This window comes from Rhincodon typus, chromosome 11 (genome assembly GCF_021869965.1).
Source record: "Rhincodon typus isolate 14 chromosome 11, sRhiTyp1.1, whole genome shotgun sequence".
NCBI classification, from domain to species: Eukaryota; Metazoa; Chordata; class Chondrichthyes; order Orectolobiformes; family Rhincodontidae; genus Rhincodon; species Rhincodon typus.
The window spans coordinates 45,846,955-45,863,388 of record NC_063342.1 but is presented as its reverse complement, the minus strand read 5'-3'; the positions used below and the strand labels follow the sequence as shown (position 1 = coordinate 45,863,388).

The following is a 16,434-nucleotide window of genomic DNA, read 5'->3' as shown; positions in this document are numbered from 1 at the left end:
GTGTTCATCCAGCCCTGCACCTTGTTGTCTTAAGATACGACCAGCTTGTCATAAAAAAATGCATATCCTTTAAAAATTTCAAATCCTGTTACACCAACCTCAGGAGTGAAAAGAGAGGAATTTATTCACACCTCTGGATTTGAATGTGTTAGTATCCAATCTACTAAAATTTCTGGCCCAAGCAGTTTATATTGGTGGGGCATAGATACACATTCTAGCTGTGTGTACAAGAAGATTGAGCAACTTTCTCATCAGTGGGCTCAAAGAACTGAAGACCCTATCTCCAACTGGAAGTCTGGGTCCATTGTAAAGTTAGCTATTCTCTAAAAGATTGTGACTTAATACTTATAAGAAATTTTCCAATGTCCCTTTAATATTATTCACCTTTGTGGAATGCAGAACACTCCTTTTTGTATCTCTTCAACCAACTGTGGTATGAAACATCTTACAGAGGTTTCAGCTCTGAAGTAATATATTAGGGGGTAGTGAACAGAAACCTCTTGGTTGCCTGCACAGAATCGTCAGCTGGGGCTTGGAATATATCACCCTCACCAGTAAATTATTCCATGGATAGTTACAAATGGGTGACAAGGACATATATGTGGAGAAAAAAAAAGACATATAAAAGGGAGGAAAACACATTTTAAACTCACTAAATATTCTCAGTTAATAGGCACAACGTTAAACTAACATGCTTCAATCAGCTAATTTTCAACAGCTTACTTATTCAAAATTAAATGAAATAGTTACAATTAAATGAAAATTTCTTCCAACACATTTGATTCTGATCCAGTTCCATGATGGCAAAAACGACTGAAAATAATGCAAATATTGCTTGCGTACAAAGGGCTGTTTAATTATTAAACAAAGTTTACTATTTGCTGTCATGATCTCCATATTAAAAATAAGCAGCTTTGTCCCTTATTCTGAAATTCAATATGGCAGTCATGTATCTAAAAACATTTGATAAAGAAAACGGCTTTGCCACGAGAATATCAGTTACTGTAACATAATATAGCACTGTCTGTAATTTTCTTCGTAAACAACTGCATTTTCACTTGATAAATTTCTGGTAACTATGCCACAAATGTTAATATTTTAGCATGCATATTATCACACATCAAACGCATGGGACACGATAAGTTAGCTTTTACCATGGCAGCTGTTGTTTTCAAAAGTAATCGACACAGGAAAAAAAACAAACAGTCCCCTAGGAACTGTGCAGTATAATTAAAAACTGACACAAGATTACGGCATTGGCAAAAAATCGTGCGCAATGGCTAGAAAATCGGATTTATGTGTGTTATGATATTATACAAGAATCTTAGTGGAAGGTTTATATAATCATTCTGGGCTATCTGCTATTATCCACATAAGGAAAATTAAACTAAACTAAAACTAAAGTTAGGCAAATGAACTGCCAAGTTTAATATCTGAAAATGGATGTTATAGCAGCACCATCAATTTGATATTAATTATTAGGTCGCTTAGCACGGACATATTAGGTCTTCCTATGCAGTAGACAGAAATAAATTTTATCTAAAGTAGAACAACGCTTAATTGGATACAGTGTGTGGAATTAATTAGGTAACAGTCATTTTATGAAATAACATACGAAAATGGTTTCTGAAAATTAAAAGAAAATTATTACCAATCGGATCTGCAAGTTTCGCTTTTAGTTTAAATATTGTGACAAAGTAGTTATACTATCACTTAAGTATTATTTTAGATAGAATTTTAGAATTGATCTGAACAGTTATGTGGAAAATAATTTCTTCCAGTAAATTATTTACGGAACGTCTAATTCATGAAATGTTCGAAGTTTTTACTTATTGAAGTATAGTTGTGGAAAGATTACTATAAGAACATTTTAAACGTAATTAAGAGATCTGTGATGTTATAATCGACTATTTCCTCTGCATTGAAATGTTGCTGTCTTGACGGAGTACAGTAACGGAGCTACAGTTGGTTTTACAAGACTTTGTGAATGACTGTAAAAAAGTTGTGATCACTTCAGAGGAAAGAAAACCTCTTTCAGGTGAACATTCAGTAATTCAATTTCGCTAGTCTATCGAGAACCCAGGGTGGGGAGGGGGTTTGTAGGTAAAGCTCTGGACACCGGTTCCAGGTACAAGTCATGTCGCTTCACAAGTCACCTTACAATCACCTGGTGAAATGATACATGATAGGAATCATTTCCCCAGAACATTCTTTAAAATCCTTTCCTACACTCCCTCCCCTCAAAAGCGCCCAATGCTCAGCAAAACCAAACCAAAAACTTTTACAATAGCTAACTAATCCGCCTAAATACAAAACAAAAATAAGGCGCAGAGCGAAGCAGAAAGTCTCGGGATGAGGACATACTTCAGGCTTGTGTTTACAATGGGGTCCACGTGAGGACAATGTTTGGGCTCGGAGCGCCGGGGCTGCGTGACGTCATGGGCGGACAGGTTGAATGACGTAACCGCTGTTGCTGACTCGCCGCCTCGCGCTCCCCAACAAACGGTAAGTTTAAAAACCAGGCTCACGCACTCTTCAACGTTTCAACAGAACGGTCCGACAGGCTGAGCAAACCGCTGCTTCCTATCCCCTTGCCTGCGCTCTGAGTTTAGTGGTGGGAGACGGTGGTGTAAAGTAGGGTCGTCGCCACCGCCGCCGCCGCCTCCTCCTCTCCCGTGTTACTCCCGAGAGTCGGCTGCAGTGGCGGCGGTCGCTCTCCGTCTTGACATACTCTTTTTGAGTGATGAGCCTTCAAGTACCTTCTGGGGCGCGGGGGAAAAGAGAGAAATAGGGCCCCGCTCTTCTTAACTGCTTTATCTTCCCCTTCCTCCCACTTTTACCATGATGTTAAAATAGTGGCGCTCCTCAGGGGGCCAATAAACACTCAAACTGAGCCTCATCAGCAAATAAATTAAAACTAACCCTGTCTTCAGATCTTTCTTTCCTATTTCATTACAGTTGTTTTACGCTCTGCCTAAGGTTACTATTTCAAAAGAAATAACGGAGCTGTTGAGTCACTTTTGCAATGGGAAATAATTGTGGGGTGTTAACTTTTCAGATGTATTTTTTTTCCTCTCTACTTAGGCTTTATTTGTACCTGTTTGGCTTTGTTCTGAGTTATGACTGAGGCCTTTCGCTCTTTAGGCTAGTAAGGGGTAGGCCAATGGATTTTAGGCCGTTTTATTTTATAAACTGTCACCTGCCGCTTCGAGGCGTCGAGAGCCGTCGGGCTTGAGGGGTGGGGGTGTGTAGAGGGGAGGGCAAAAAAGAGACATAATACAAAACACAAAATGCGTAGAAACTAAACAGGCGACGGGCGGCGTCAACCTAACTTGATGTCAGAGAATTGAAAAACTCACCGTGTCGGCGTTTGATTGACGGGTCTCGTGGCCAATGGCTTGCACGCCGCGTGTGATTGACGTACGGCTGGGCTGATTGAACGGTGGTGTGACCATTGAACGATCTCGGCTGTGGTGATTGACATTCGGCTCAGCCAATCAGTGCTCTCGGCTGCACTGATTGATAGCTGACATGTTCAGAGTGTGGGGGTGCCCCCAACAGCTGGAATGATTGACAATTTCGAGAGACAATGGGAGCTGAAGCATAGCTGTCCCTCTTCCTCCCACCTTCCCCACTTCCTCTCCGGGATAGAAGTGATTGATTAGACAGAGCTAGTGATTGACGGCGGTCCGAGTCAACCGAGGAGCGGTGTATTACACAACAGGACTTTGGACTGACCTTAAACCAATCAATCTGGTCAAGAGGCAGCAGGCTGGCCTGCTGAGACGCTGCACCAATCACTGTAATCTCGGGGCTGGATGTCTGGTCATCATGTTAGGTTGTCTTTTGTGTATACAGAAGATGGATACAGTATTCAAAGTGTCTACTTTGGAAATGTGTTTTATTTCTGGGAATATATCCCTGCACTTGGGCAAGTAAGGTATGTGCAACTTCTGAAAATTATTGCTTGTAATATCAAATAATTGGGAAACTTTTGTAAATTATTTCTTTTTGTTTTTCACTATCATGATCAAGTGAAATTTTAGATTAATTGGCGACTTTAGATGGTTGCTTCAGTGAATTATGAGCTTTTGAGCGCTGTAATAATCTGGTATCTGTGTCCTCAGGGGAAAGGTGATGAAGGTTTGGGTGGGTATGTTGAGGGAGTTGGCGGGGGCGGTGGATGCTTTGGGACATTTGAAAATAATTCAGGTCGAAGTGGGAATTTTAAATTCCTTTGTTCGTTTGACATTCACTGCAAAACAAAACAATTCGCTGTTTTTCGTCAGCTGGCGTAAAAAAATGTTAACAGTTTGGTAAAAGTCTGGAAGTGCATTACCAGGCCCCAGCTGCAGAAGATGCAAGTAGTTTTATCTGGAAGCTGTACGGTTGACGATTCTGTAAAATAATTAATTTCATGACGCGATGGGGAGGTTTTGTTTGTAGATAGTATGTACTACCGATATATCCTGGGAACTGCTAACTGTTTTGTTAGCTTTGTTTTGTTGTTGTCAATAGAGACTTTTATTTTAAAACAAAGTTGTACTATTTGCAATTTCATGTGCAGCGAGTAGTTTTTTAAAAATAGTTCCGAGTTGGCACCCTACTATTTATATTATGGAAATAAATCATTGTCATCGCACATACCATTTCTAAGATTGATTTGTTGAAACTACAGACAGCCAACGTTATAGCTTGTTAGCAATTTTATGTAAATTCTTAAGTAGATTTATTAATGTGGAACAGAAAATAAAACCATTTTAAGCAATTTTCAAACTTAAAAACTAGTAAACAATTGAGTTAAAAAGGACAAATTAGTGCTTTTTTTTTAGTCAAACAAATACATTACTTAATTACACAGTTTAAAAAACCATCATCTTCATGTAAACTTGTATATGAAACTATTCTGACTTTATTTCTGCAACATCTCTAGCATGTGCATTATTTTGATGTCTGTGCCTATATCCATAAACATATCTATTTTGAATAAACTACTGGTCATCATTTACAAACTTCTGGATATTTTATAACTGGAATTACATTCTTTTTTCAGTTTTTTGTAAGTTTGTTTTTAAAGACATAACTGTCTTTATAGATGGTGCATAATGTGTGGTATTTGACCATAAGGAATCAGACAAATCCTATGAAATCATGGCTCTACTTCTGTACAGATACTGGGATTTAAAATAAAACTCTCTATAATTACCATTTATAGTAAAAAAAAACATGTGGAACCTTTGTTACAAAAGTGCTAATATTCTTAATTTTATGTAACAATATTCTTTTCAATTTATTTAAAATCATGGTAAGACATTGCAGTGTAGACTTGACTTTGTTTCTTGAATGGAGGTCTGTTACAAATGGAAAAACTGTTACAGTAAATGCTTTTTTTTTGGCTTGTACCAGGAAATCAGCAGTAATTTTATGAATTACAAAGAAAGGTTTTTAATATCAGCTTTGTTAACTATGAAATATTTAAATAGATGAACAAGTTGAAATAACTGCACACTAAAGTTTGGCATGCCCATCTTGTCAAAGTTTTGGACAAATTATAAAAGCCATTTTGTATTATGAAGGATGAATAAGGTAATGGACCCTTGCAGTCATATTCTACATCTTCAATTAGCAATTCAACTATTCGCTTAAAGAATCATAGATTCTCATTTCTTTCCTCTTTTCCCCATGTAAGACCACCTTCCGCCCCCCCCCCCGCGCGCTTGTCAGTATTTATTTCCTTTTAGAATGTGCTTTTCTAGTCCTGCACTCATTGCTGATCTTGTGTATTTGGTGCACAAAGACACAATCTATTATGAAAAACCAAATACAGCAACTGGGACTTTTTGTTCCAAGTTTAGAAGTTCCTTATATTCACTTACCTGCATGCTTTAAGATGAAAAATAGTGACTTAGCAGAATCTTTATTTTAGTTATTTGCTGATTTGACTATTTAAAAATTTGTTTAAGTTACAAATTAGTGATGTAGCAAGCTTGCTTTGTCACCATTTTGTGTTGAACAGATTAAAGTTGGATTTCGTTGTCCACCTGCAGCTTGATTCTATTTCTAAGTGGAGATTGATCACATGTTTCACTGCAGCGATCTTTTAAGCTAATAGGAAATGCTTGACCCACTTTTGAAATAAAAGACATTTAGGGTACGTGTATAATTAAAAATCAGCTCATAGTAGTTCTGGCAGAATTCATTGCCGCCTGTAGGAACTTTTTGGGTGCAAAATTCAAACTTTTTTTCATTCTTTTTAAAGCATTTCTCTAAACTAATTTTGCTATTTGGTCATTGTTCGCCTTTATTTTATATAATGTATGTCAAGTTCTAAAGTTTGATTTCAACCTCCCAGAATTTATTATCTTTTTTATAGTTTTACTTAAAAGTAGATTTTCGCACATATAATTCCATATTGTCACAGAATTTGACAGTCATTTGATCATCAATGTTTTAATGTACAAATTGTGATCATTCAGGCTAAATACAGCGAGAGTAATTTGAACTGAAATGTTTAATCATACTCTATGACCTGTGTTTTCTATGCTTAAAATTTGGGCACAAGAATAATTGACGCATCACCTAACTAAAAAGGCATAGATTTATGTTTTATTATTAGTGGTCCATGTTAAAACAATTGCATCACCTCCTATTTACAAATAGTTGATTTTATGCTTAAATTGAAAATGCTAAATTTATGGACAGATGCAATGCATTGTTGTTTGGCACTTTTTTACAGTTGTTAAAATTTGGAGTTGAGCTTATAGGCTATGTTTCTGCTTTGGTTTATCCATATACAGGCAGATAAATACTTGTACAAAATGGGGATTTTGTGAACTTTGTAGATATATTTTTGTAGAGCCTGCTGCAGAAGCTTGCCACCAACTTTAGGGTGTTTATGGCATATAATGTATGCTGTGTTTGGAAACATTCCATGTTTTGACTCTGTTTATTTCCCAATATGAATTTTCTAAGAAAGGTTGAAATGAAAGGAAGTTGTTTAATTTTTTTAATTTCACAGAACTACTCCCCTAAGTAGTATCAAAGAACATGTCACCTGTTGATGTAAACACATCATACATACTACTGAAAATTGCAAAGCAAATATGATATCCTCTATCATAATTGTAGCTGCATAGACTGTAGCAACAATCATGGCACCTTCACTTGCAAAGCCCAGCCAATGGCAGATGACTTAAATAGTCTGCACACTAAGCAATATTTTGGGTATTGTTACTGCAGAAGTATTTAAGCATCCTTGTTAGATTCTTTGATAAATATATTTTTGGTATATGTCTGCCAGTTTGTTGCGCTTTCATTTTGGGTTGTATTTTATGATTTACACACCTTGTTGTCAGTATTCTTCAAATACTTGGCTCCAAAGCATGTATTGTAACAAGTGTACTTTAAGATTGTTTGATAACTAGTTTCTATGTATAAAGGCGTTAGTACAGACTTCAGCATTAGTTTCCAGATTTCTTTAAATGTTTCATTTAAGTATAGATTTTGAACTAACTAGCCAATAGATGCAGCATATATTAATCACTTTAACCACAGTTAGCTAGTTATATTACTAAAAGCTGAATTAAGAACATTTTTATGTTCCTCTGGAAGTATTATTTAAATGCATTTTATTAACATTGCGGATGAAGAACATGTTTGTAGATTTACATAAATGGAATGTATTCTTTTCTCTGCTTTTTTGGGCCAGATTGCCTTTCACTGGAGGTTGGATGTTCTCTATTTTAAATCTAATGTGCTTAAATAATACAATAATATGACAACTCTTGAACCTCAGAATTTCATAATGGACCGCGTTCATAATTGAATGGAGGGAATTAGAATAGCCAATTTCTCACAGGAAGGTCTGACACGTAACTAAATAAATGAACAGTTAATTTATTTTCATAGTTGTAGGTTAATAAGTTTTTACATGCCACTGGAAGGAATCCTCTTTTCAAATAAAGCCATAGGATATTTTTCTTTTATGTTCAACTTGTAGGCAGGTTGGCTATCGGTTAAACATCGATCAGAAAGTTGGCATCTCTAACAACACAGTATTGAGTGTGACTCAGCACTCTTCAACCCCCAATGTGGTAGTTTTGGTTCTGTGGCAGTATTAACGTCTTACGTTTCTCATTGGATTTAGCGTTTTAAGACACATGGTTTCATTAGTTAACCAGTTATTGATTTCAAACAAACTGTTAACAACATTAAATTTCCAAATTTAATTTTCATGAAAACCTAGGATAAACATTCACTCATTATGCAAAACAAACCTTTCACAGGATGTGAGCGTCATAGTCAAGACATTTATTATACATCTCTTATTGCCTTTGAGAAAGTAGTAAGGAGAAGCCTTCTTGAACTATTGCAGTCTGTGTGGTGCAGATATACACCTGAAATGGACTTCCAGGAATTTGACCTTGACAGTGAAGGCATAAGGAGATGGTTCTGCGTCAAAATTGTTTGATTTGGAGGTTTTGGTGGTGCTTATCTACCTATGGTTCTGCTACCCTACTTCCTGGATGGTGGGAGTCATTGGCTTGGAAGATGCTGTGAAAGGAACCTTGGTAAGTTGCTACATTGCATCTTATAGATTGTACACACTGCCACCACTGTGTGCCTATAGGGTGAAGAGTGAAATTTTAGATATTTTCCAATCAACCTGTTCAGAGATGTTCTTGCACGCCTCTGAAGCAGGTGGGACTTTGACCCAGGTCTCCTGGCTCAGAAGTAAGGGCACTACCACTGCACTGCAAGCGGAGTGCCATTTTAAACTGTTGGATGGGGTGCTGGTCAAGCAGGTTGGTATTAAGCTTTTTGAGTATTGTTGCAGTCGCAATTATTGAGACAGATGGAGAGTGCAGCGGTCAAGATTGTGACAGAACTAGGCCTGTCCACCATTTACAGGCATTCTTTAATCTGTCTGCTGATGTTTGACCTGTTATTGACTGGAATGTGAGGGTGGTTGAGGATGGAGGTGCTTCCAGTGAATAGAAAATGCTAGAGAAGAATTATTAAATATTTCTTCTTTTCTCTTTTATTTTGTGTGGCACACAGTCTTTTAAATTGGTTATTTTTTCCTTTGAAATCAAAATGATGTCTTTAGAAATCTTGTTTCTAGTTTTAATTGCATTATTGAAGTAGTTATTTCAATCACGTATTTTTCAAGCCATAGCTAATCTTAGCGATTAATAATTTACTGCATTTCTGAATTTTATCGGAAATTTTGTAGTCATTTTTATTTTTCCTTTTTCTGATTTCCCTCAGGCTTTCAGTACATGTACCTCACCTTACAAAAATGAAATGTGAGAAATTAAGTTTGCTTTTAAAAACTCTGAACCAGGAGAAAATGTGAATTGTGTGAAAAGCACCTACTCTGCATTGCATTTAAGAAACTAATTAGGTTTAAATTATTGCTATGAAATCTAATTTTGCCCTAAAGAACAATCTTTCTTCATTCAATGTTTTCAGATTCACTTAAAGTTGAACAGGTGGATTGCCTGTTCTGGAGGAAGACATGGTTGTTTGTAATGTCCCAGAGAATCCTAAAAGTTTTTTTGGGGGGAAAAAAAAACTACAATATGTTTAGTAACTGCTACCTAAAAATAATTGGAATGATATTAAAATGCAGCATTTGTGAGTTGCAGTAGGGTTGAAAGGGCCTACTATGAATTTAAATCTCAGACTAATTTTCCCTCTCAAAATGAAAACACTTTGTAAGGTTGGGATACCATGCAGACTGGTACTGCCCAATGTTGAAAGAATATTAAAATCATCACTGGGCTATGAACTGTCATCTGGTTTCTCAGAATACTTCAGTTAGCCTCCTTGAATTCAACTATATGAAGATAATTAATATTAGTTAAACAATGAAAACTCTACAAAATAAGTGGTCTTGTTTTCCAGGTGATGGGTTAAAGAATATTATGCTTGTACTTAAATACAGAAAGGGTTTATTGAGTGAGTCCAGGTAGTGTGCCAACTAACAGCTGGAACACGGATATTTCTTCCAGTTGAATTCTAGGAAAGTCATGTGATTATATGAGTAAAAAGAATTTCTGTAACCACCAGTTATATTGAATTCAGGTCTTGTTGCACAATTGTACTGCATTCACTTGTGGATTATTCACTGTACTTTCATTGATTTTAAACTGTGTCGCTTTCTGGAATCTTTTATCCTTTTGCCAGGGTGACAAAATCAGGATTTTCCTCCTGATTCTTCATGTAACAGGACTGAAAGCAATCATCACGTATGCTGTCAGCCATCTCATTAGAGCTCTGCTATTGCAGGAAAGAAGTGCTAAGTTCAGTGTACTGGCCCATGAAAGTCTAAACAAATTGAACTCTTGTCGATTTTGAAGATTCACTGTGTTTTAGTGATTTAGTACTAAATGTTACCACTGGAGGCCCTCAGTCTCCTGTGCAAACATTGACTTCATACAGTACTGGACAATTGGCTTTTTAACTTTTAAGTTTATGGGTTCCATGGAATACATAATATTTTGTCTATCTCTGAGCCAAAAAGTAGTCGTCATACCTGTGGAATTTTAAATGTCTCTTAGTATCTCAAACAGAAAGTAATACAGATAGCAGGATGCACTAATACAATACAGAATGATTACCCTTTATGACAGAAAATATAATGGTTCAGGTGTTAATTCAAATAAAATGGAGTGTGAAATCCAGTATTGCATTGCAAAGCTCATTAGGCAATCACGATATTTTATGCTGCATTTTAAATTTGTGCGGTTGTGAATTTAATAGAAAATGTGCAATATATTTGTCTCCAAATGAAATACAATAAAATGATCTCATGGCACTGAAAGTTTCAGAATTTGGAATTAAGTCTTAAACAATTTTACAAGTCAAAAATTAAATCGGCTTTTACAACCTGTTATTTGATGATCGTTTGGAAGTGAGAGGGAATGTGTTTTGTTTATCATTGTTCATGAGTCCACACTTGTTAACTCATGAGTGGCAGGGAATTCAAAGCTTTCTGATGTGGCCATTTTCGTTTGAAGAATTTATCTCACTTAATAGGACTGGAAAAATGGAAGAAATGTTTTTGACAGTTACACTTGTCTAACAATCGCTGAAATAAACAAATGATAGTTAACAGAAATAAATATATCTGTAGCAAGTTTGTTATCTTGTGCTTATTTTCCTCCTTTTGATTTCTCCTCTTTCTGTTATTACTTTTCTCAAGTGTAAAAATCTCCTTGACAATTAATTTATTTTACTTTTCTCCCCTTTATCAGCATCAAGGAAGACTTATCTTTTGCCCCCAACTTTAATAAAAGCTTATTTTTCATTCCGTTTAGTCAGTAGTTTTTGTATTAATGCCATGTGTTCCACACAGTCAAGTCCATCTTTGGATGCGTTGCAATGTCTCAAATGTGGTACTATCAGATAATTTAATCTGCCCTTAACACTGGCAATCTGAACTGGTTGAGACCTCATTTGTTTGTACCCTTGGAAGGTTAGGGCACCTCATTCAAATTAGTAACCATATGTCTGTAAGAAAAAGTAGTCAGTAATGTATCTCGTTACACTGATAATAGTGAGTCAATAGTGAGCAATGTGAACAATAAAGCATTGAAACAAGAAGCAGGAAGTAAGATCAACGGAATTTTTACGGTGCAAAAAGGAGGTCATTGGCCCATATCGTCTGTCCTAGACCTCCAGTGACTTAGTGCCATTCGCCTGTCTTTTTTCCATTCTCTTGCCCATTGCCTGATTGACGAAGGGTTTTGGCTTGAAACATTGACTTTCCTGTCCTTGGATGCTGTTGTTTTATATATAAAACACCTGCTGTGTTTTTCCGGCTTCACGTCCATTGACTCTGGCTTCAGTATCTGCAGTCCTTACTGTCTCCATTAATCACACATCATCTTGAATGCCTCCATTGGCTCTGCTTCCACTACATTTCCAGGCAGTTTGTTCCAGACCTAAACCGTTCGTTACCTGTAAAAGTTTTTGTTGCATATTATTTACCACCTCTGCAAATCCCTTTAAGTCTGTGCCATCCCTTTCTTATTCCTGTTATGAGCGTGAACAATTTCTCTCCATCTACACTATCCGAACCTGTCAAGAGAATGAAAACTTCTATCTGATTACATCTTAGCTGCTTCTCTTCAAGGAGAACAGTCCCAATCTTCTCCCAAGTTTCTCATGCTTAAAGCTCCCAGTTTTGTAAATTTCTATTGCATTCTTTCCAATGCGTTCACCTTCTTTCTATAGCATAGAGTCCAGCATGGTACACAGCACTCCAGCTGAGGACTACTGCTTAGTTTTATGAGATCGGCATAACTTTCTTGTTCTTTCACTCTGTGGCATATTAGTAAAGCCAGGATACTGTATGACTTATTAACACCTCTCTCTCCACCTATTCGCCTTTAGTAATCTATGCACATACACCTAAGTTTCTCTACCCCTGCACCCATTTAAGTATTGCATCCCCAATTTATATTGTTTGCCCATGTTCTTGCTTTCAAAACGTATCACCTCACTTCACTTCTCTGTTTTGACCTTCATCTGCCCAATTTATCCACTAACTTATCAAAGTCCTTGTGGGGTTTGCATTGTCGTTTACAGTGTTTCCAAGTTTTGTATCATCTGCAAAGTTGAAATTATCATCTGCATGCTATGATATAGATTTTTAGTATACACAGGGGAAAATGCAGATCAGCTCCACCAGGCTGAAAAACATTCATTGACCACCACGTTCGCTCTCTTCTATTACTCAACTAATTTTGTATCCACGTTGCTACTGTTCCTTTTCTCCCATGAGCTAAACTTTTCTCTCTCACTTGTGTGGCACTGTATTGAATGCCTGTTGAAAGTCCACCATGTCCACAGTATTACCCATGTTGACCCTTTCAGTTAACTCTTTTAAAAATACTTCAATTTAGTTGAGCAGATTCTGTCCTAGAAGTGCATCCTGGCTCTTCTAAATAACTCAACCTTTTCTATGTGACCACTATTTCTATCCTGAATAATTGCTTCTTGGAGCTTTCCCACCACTGAAGTTAAACTTGCTAGTCTGTAATAGCTAGGCTTATCTGTACGCTGAAATTTGGAAGACTTTGTATAGACTAGATTTTCCAGGGTATTCCTGTTGGTGACTTCAAGCATTTACAAAAGGAAGGCGTGTTAAGGCCAGGAGGGTTGATCCCAGTGTGTTGAACATTGGGGGTAATATTGGAATGAGAACAGGTTGAGATGCAAGGAGCCCCAGGGTTTGGGAAGAGTGTGAGAACTGCAGTTGAGTTAGAGAGTTAAGTGCTCTGAAGTGGAGGGGAGCATAGGCCTGGAGTCTGTGGTACTAGTGACATTTCTGAGCAAGGTGGGAGATGACAGTTTTCTTTGTGACATGGGTAGTTTGGAGATAGAACTGTTGAACGTGCGGTGGTCTTGGGGAAGTGGGGAACTGGTATTTAAATTACCTTTTGAATCTTTCAAATCTGTGTAGTTACCACACGGATTATGTTTTTCACTGACTCGTCATCTCCCCACCCTGCTAGGAACTTCATGTGCTCTGGCATCTCGGTCTATCTTTCTCCTCCCACCTCATCAATTGTTAAGCCATCAGATTTGATTCTATGTTAGCTCTTGTTTGAATCAGACTGTTACGGATTCATATCCCACTCAAGTCTGTTAATTGTCCGGTGTTCTGTAGCAAAGTTTTCAATTGTCATCGGCATTTTTATTTTCTTAAACAATAATTCATTCAGGCATGTTATGACATGCCTCTGGTATAGATTGGACTTGAACCTAGATCATTTGGTTCAGGTAGGGAATCCTACCACCGTGCCAGAAGATCCTCCTCTAAAGGATTCTAAACTATGCTTGAGCCTTCAATTAACAAACGTTTTAATGAAGACTTTGAAATAAATCAGTAGAGTTTTTTGTGATTGAAACATATTTTAAAAACATAAAAATCTTATTTTGGACTTAGGAAATTTCAATTTTTTTTTGTTTTTTTGAATCATTTGAACTTGAACTTGATTACCAGTGTATTATCTTAACTAAAAAATCAGTGTTGGTTTCAGGTGTCATGAGCATTTTCTCATTGTCAGTTTTCTATTCTTTCACCAGGAATTTGATTATGTCCATTTGCCTAATTTTTACTTACATTTTAGTTCTGATTGTTAATTTGCTGATCTACTTTGAATTAATTTTGTGATTTTTTTTATGAATTGAAGTATTTGCATGGAAATATTTAAGGTTAATATGGAGAAAATAGACACTTGACATTTAATTATTAATAGTGGTTGTTCCTTGAAATTAAATTTTGTTTATTGGTTCAGTATGGCTGATGCTGGTAAGGATACATTCATTGCCCACAGAAATTGGCCATAAGCTGCTTGAGTGATGCAGTTGTGCTGATTGTGTTTTTGCAATGGTACTACAATGATTTACAGGACGTAGTATTGACTCACCAACAATAAAATAATAGCAGTTTGCCTGCTATAAGAGACTATGAATTGGAGATGATTTTCCCATAACATTGCTGCTCTTGACTTCCTTGGTTGTAAGTATTGGGCAGGGATTTTTGGTCAAGCCAGACTTGCTCAGTTTTTGCAATGCTCAATGCATCCACAGTGTTCTGTGGTAGAAGGGCATATGTAGATTGTAGTGGAAGGAACACCAACAAAGCACACTGCATGGTGTTGAGCTCTTCTATGAATGCACATGTGTCCATCTATTCACTTGATGAGCATTCCATTGAATTTGAAAAGTAAAATCTGTTAATGGTTGAATGGTTCTGACCAGACAGGAATTAACCACTAATTGTAAATTATATAAGCAATGTCAAGCCCTTCATCCAGGAAACAACTTAATGAACTTTCTCAGAACTGCCTCCAACAGATACAAATTCTTCTTTTAAAGAGACCAGAATGTTGGTAGATTTCAGGTGTGGTCTTGCCCATGCACTCTAATTGTAGCAAGACTTCCTTTCAGTTCCATGCCCCTTGTAATAAAGCCCAACTTTACATTTGCTGTACTTGTATACTAGCTTTCTGTGATTATAGGGCTGACACTAAACTAATACATTAATGTGGGAAGTTGCCCAGAAGGTGTCAATATTTCTCCTGTCTCAAAGGGTATATTTTGGTTTTCAGGTAGTTCTTTATCATTCTCACCAACTCTGTTATTAAGTGATGCAGTCTTGTAGTAAAATTGCTTTCTGTATTTGTGCTAAATTGTGGAGTATCTAGATTTGCACAAAATCAGAATTGGGAGAATTCAGCAATATGCTTTTCCATTAAACTTAAAACCACAACATAAGGAAAACACTAGTTTAAAGCACCACAGTATTTAAATTGCCACAAGATAATACATGAGGTGGCAATAAATTTTTTTTTTTTTTAGGAAGTAACTGACACACAATGATGCACAAAGTACGATCACGGTCATGATCAACCCTGTTGTCTGAAGGTTCTTTCCCCTTTCTATTCCCCACCTCCATTTGCTGTTGCCTGGTCTCTTTTTTTTTCTCCCCCTGCTCTCATCTCTACAGTTCGTCTTGTGCTAGCCTCCCTGCTTTGGTCTTTAACGTACTAATCTTCTGCCCCACTCCAGCTTCGACAAACCTGCTCACCGCTGCCATCACTACCTTGCCATTTCTCCAATCACATGCTTCCTTACCCTTGAAGAAGCTATCAGCAGCAAACATGATCATGAATGTAAAAACAACAATAATTGGAGGAGCAGCTTCTCGCTGATTCTGACTGTCCCAGCTATTTCTGACCTTTCTGTGGTCATCCCCATGATCGAATTTTCTTGAGCAATTTAGCGATTCTGCTGCATGCACAAATAGCAAAATAATTCTAATCTAACCAATCTAATAGTCTATTCAGCACTTCACACAATGATAAAGTCATGTCCTATTGATATCACTCACCATCAGACAGGACCAACTCATCAATATTTTTAGACATTGAGTTTGGGTTCTGGAAAAGGCATTTGGCAACCGACTTTCACCTAATCCAGATGTGGATATGAGAGCCGAATGTCACTAGAGACGAGATTCGCTTTGCTTGGCTTGACATTGCTTATACTCACAGGAGTTTAGCTGAATGAGCGGTTATCTTATTGATGAGTACAGGGTTTAGAGGGAACTTGATGGATGCTGGGAGGATGCCCTCTTCATGTAGGGGAGTCTAGTAGTAGGAGTAACAGTTTTAAAACTGTCCATTTAAGACGTAGATAGGACAATTTTTATTGGACTTGAATTATCTTTCTCTAAGAAAAGTGGAGACTGGGTCATTAAATATACTCGGAACTGAATTAGATTTTTGATAGGCTGAGGAAACAAGGGATCTCATTGAAAGAGAGGCGTTGTTGGCGAATGTAGAAAATTGACTCACAGCTGATCTGATTGTAGCCTCATTGAATGGGAGAGCATGCCCAAGGAGTCGAATGGCT

General features: G+C 37.1%; 1 protein-coding gene across 4 annotated transcripts in view; it reads left to right on the top strand.

The window, feature by feature from the left end:
* The first annotated feature begins 2,449 nt into the window (after window positions 1-2,449).
* Window positions 2,450-16,434, top strand: part of LOC109915223 (zinc finger and BTB domain-containing protein 20-like) — a 282,481-nt gene continuing 268,496 nt past the window's right edge. For 3 of the 4 annotated variants that reach the window (XM_048602874.1, XM_048602873.1, XM_048602872.1), the window contains exon 1: window positions 2,450-2,505. The gene's annotated coding sequence lies outside the window, so the exon portion shown is untranslated. Of the gene's footprint in view, window positions 2,506-3,259; window positions 3,941-16,434 lie in introns of those variants that run through there. The other variant, XM_048602871.1, reaches the window with a different exon arrangement.